The sequence below is a fragment of the Triticum dicoccoides genome, chromosome 7B (genome assembly GCF_002162155.2).
Source record: "Triticum dicoccoides isolate Atlit2015 ecotype Zavitan chromosome 7B, WEW_v2.0, whole genome shotgun sequence".
Taxonomy (NCBI): domain Eukaryota; kingdom Viridiplantae; phylum Streptophyta; class Magnoliopsida; order Poales; family Poaceae; genus Triticum; species Triticum dicoccoides.
The window spans coordinates 4,401,586-4,405,935 of record NC_041393.1 but is presented as its reverse complement, the minus strand read 5'-3'; positions in this window follow the sequence as shown (position 1 = coordinate 4,405,935).

Below are 4,350 nucleotides of genomic sequence, written 5' to 3'. Positions count from 1 at the left end.
GAGATATTTGAGATGCTCGTGGGAATTGGGCGTCAAACATTCATGGTGTCATGGATGGATAACCACAAGTTCACGTACAATGTTGTTTATGAACCAGGTAACTCAGAACAAACTATTACATGCAGTTGTCTTAGGATGGTTCGGAAAGGGCTGCCATGCAAACACATTCTGTTTGTTCTCCATCATCTGAACTTAACTGAAATACCAAAGTGTTGTGTCATGCATCGGTTGTCCAAACATGCGAGAGATGGGTTGCCTGTGCAGCGGAAGAGTGATATGTTTGGATGGGGTTGGTCAGGGCCATTGGAGAGAGAACGGTATAGTGCAATAACCATTAAAACCGCAGAAGCTGCTCATGTTGCAGCAAATGATCCCTTCTTGTACGACGAGTTGATGAAATGTCTGGACAACATAATAGCGCAGAAAAAGATTTCAGAGGAGGAACTTGTAGGAAGTAGAAGGTATGCTATGCTGAAGAAGGAGGCAAGTCAGGCGCAACAAGTTGAGCCTGGTATTGGTGATCCTCAGAATGTTTCGACGAAGGGTGCACCTAAGAAGGGGCGATCGAAGGGGGGCCCCGACGTTACAAAGAATGGTAGGCCAAAAGATTTTACAGAGAAGAAAAGTGGTCCTTTGTGCAGTCTGTGTGGTCTCCCAGGTCATAACAAGGCTACATGCAGTAAGAACGAGAAGTGAGTTGCAACCTTTTTATTTTTGTTATGTTGCTACTTTGATTTTACCAACTATATTTGCTCATCCATTTCTTTATGTTTTGTTCAGGAACTGGGCGTAGAGACGCAGCTTGGTTTGTAGGAAGAATAAAAGTGATCGCACGAGTCATGTCTGAATAACGCTATTTTTATTCGCACGTGTGTGCCAGAAAACCTATGCTATTTTTATTTGCACATGTGTGCCAGAAAACTTGATTTGTACTGTTACGTGATGATTTGTACTGTTTCTATATGAAGTTTCGAAATTCTGTTTATTTATACTGTTTCAAAATTCTGTTTATTTGTACTGCCAGAAAAAGAATATGCCGACTGTTTCAAAATTCTGTTTATTTGTACTGCCAAAAAAAGAATATGCCTACTGTTTCAAAATTCTGTTTATTTGTACTGCCAGAAAAAAAATATGCCCAACCACCGCAGCCGCGCCCATAGTGGGGAACAAATCATACACCCAAATCAAGCCCGAAAGGGGCGACTCGGGGCGGCTGATAGAGCCCACTAATGGGCCCGGCAACGGGGTCCAACGGGGCTGCGGGCAGTGTGATAAGAGAGGAGTTCGAAAGAGGGGGCGGAGGCAGCTATTTAAGCCGCTCCTCGCGCACCTCCGCTTCCGAGGTGGGACTAAACTGGCGTGAGGCAGCGCGCGGGGGAGGGGAGTGGGCGTGGGCCGTGGGAGGGGGCGAGTGGCGCCCTGCCTCTATGGGCCGAACTGGGCCGACCGATGACAGCGCCGAAAACGGCCTCATGAGCCCTGCGGCGGCCGCGTGCACTGAGGGAGGGGAGTGTGCGTGGGCCGGGGGGGCCGAGTGGCGGCGTGCTTTCATTGGGCAGAACTGGGCCGGCCCGAGACAATAGGCCTCCTGAGCCTTGCGGCGACCACGTGCAGTGTGGGGCGCGACGGGGACGCTATTTTAGTCCCACCTCGGAAGCCGGGGGGCGCGAGGAGCGGCTTAAATAGCTGCCTCCGCCCCCTCCACCGAGCTCCTCTCTTATACATGCCCGCAGCCCTGTTGGACCCCGTTGCCGGGCCCATTAGTGGGCTCTATCAGCCGCCCGAGTCGCCCCCTTTGGGCTTGATTTGGGTATGATCTGTTCCCCATTATGGGCCCGGCTGCGGTGGTTGGGCATTTTTTTCTGAATATTTTTAAAAAATATTATTTTATTATTACGAAAGTGCAGAACAAATATACCCATTAAAAAAAATATCATCACCCACAATGATGCAAATAAGAGTGTCACCGACAATGATGCAAATAAAAGTGACATTGAAAAATAGATATTGTAGCAAATACCGACCACGGCACATTTATTTAGTTGCGGAACTTGCTAAACCATGCCACATTACAATATAGAGGTGATGTCTTAATCTGTAAATTGTATCAAGATACCGACAACGACACGTTTATTTAGTGGAGATAATAGCCAACACCCCATCCTCCTACTCATTTGGTCTCCATGATCTTGAGGATCTTCTCTTTCACAACTTCCTTCGTGTTGCACTCTGAAAAAAGTATTTCAGCTAGAATGCGTCCCCTTGAAGCATTAACCTCATCTTGATCGAACTGAAATGCCCAACCATCTCCGTCCCAGTGTTGAACGCATTTCACCACGAAAAGACCACAAGAGACTCTGCAAGAAACCACAAGTCAGTTATTGATGGATCATACAAGTACATACTAATTCAATATTTGCAACATACCCGTCTTTTTGTGACGGCATATTGTACTCCCTTATTGGCCAGGAAGATACATCATGATGATCCGTTTCAATAAGAGCATTCACCTCCTTTGTATCAATAGCTATCTCCGCCCTCTGAAATAAAATTGACAAATCCATATGAAGTACTTTTCAAAGAAATATATATTGTTTTATGTAACTGAAATACACATCAGTATTTACCTCAGCACATTTTTCAGGGAGCAGTCTAATTTCTTTTTGCATATCTTTGATGCATTTCATCACTTGATCTAATGTAGTATCCCTGCTGGAAGAAGCCTCGTCTCTATTATCTTTCCTTCTTTGGGCACGATCTGTTCCATCTTGTTGCTCTAATTCTTCCTCTGCCTTTCTTCCTTGCTGAGCAATTAATGTCTGTCTGTACTTCTCACTTATCACGTCATCAATCTGTTACATATTAAATCAATATAAATTTCTCAACACATAAATAGCAACATAATTGCATACAGTTGGAACCATTAAAACTTACCGTCCCATTACCACGGCCGTATGCCGTGTCGTACGCGTCACGCTTCATAGCCTCATCTTCTGACCAATTGACCATCAACGGATACTCATGAGCTAGTGGATCAAATGCCTCTTCATCCAGTGGCTGCACTTTCTCCTAAAACATGTACTGCACAAACATGAAGTATATCAGCAAATTCTTTTCACAAACTTTAGTTTCAAATAAACAAATATAACATAAGGTTTACCTGTATGAGGGCAAGGTTTCCGATCGGCCAAGTAAATTTTTCAAGATCTGACAAGGTCTTTGTGATGCCTTCCACGCAAACACGTAAAGTAAATGCGTTCCAATTATATGATTTGATGGCCTCCACATCGTGCACTAACTTGTAGTAAGCATTAGGAACTTCTCTGGTGGACTGCGGTGCAAGAACCGTGCCCAGAAGAACCAGAACAATTCTACGGAGGAAATCATCATCGTACGTGCCACTGGCAACGATGTTGTCAATCAGATCGTCTATCATCATTTGCCCCATTTTCGAATCTACAAAACGACTAGGCACCTTCACCTTCGTCTTTAACCCCCCTTTACCTAGGGCTTTCATGGCATCTTTGCCCTTGTTCTGTAGCCCAAAAATGTCATACACATCTTCGGTGCCCAATGAAATCGCACCGTTTTTTGATGGCATGATGAACCTTTTTCTGTCCATTGCATACGATTTAATAATAAACTTGAGTAAACATTTTCGCATCAGCACACTAGGAATCATCAACATTTTTTCAAGACTAGTGCTCACAAACCGCGTTTTCTGCCTAGAGTTTAGTTTGCTGACCAAGAGACACCACTTCTCAACCGAACAAAAAATCTCTCCGTACTCCTCCATCGCTAGGAATAAGAGCAAAAATAATGTTAGCTACTATGTATGCGTACATGATAAACATGATGAATGCATAGTACCTCGTGCCATGAGATCGGTGCCGGCCCTTGGGGACGATGGCGCGCTGGCGTTGCTAACTACAAACAAAATTCATACATATATAAGCTATCATGCATGCATAATTATTACCAAAACTATAGCCAAATTAGATATATAACCTCATTCACATTAGACATAATCAAATTAGACATTCTCACATTATTCTCTAAGTACATAGTGTACTGACCTTGGGACAAAATATTCAACGATCAAGGTTATGCTTATATTTTAATGCCCTGTTTCATAACAAATTATTTTCTAAGTACTCTAAAAATATTAGGCCTACTTTAAAAATATTTTCTAATTACTCTAGGAAGTTGGCGTCGGCGTCAGAACGCGTCTACGGCGGCGACGGGGGGCAGGTTTCGGGAGTTACCTCGAAGGTGGCGTCGAGGTCGTAGGGGGCGTCGGGCGTCGGCGTGAAGGTGGCGTCGGGGGCGTCGGCGTGAGGTCGCGTCGGC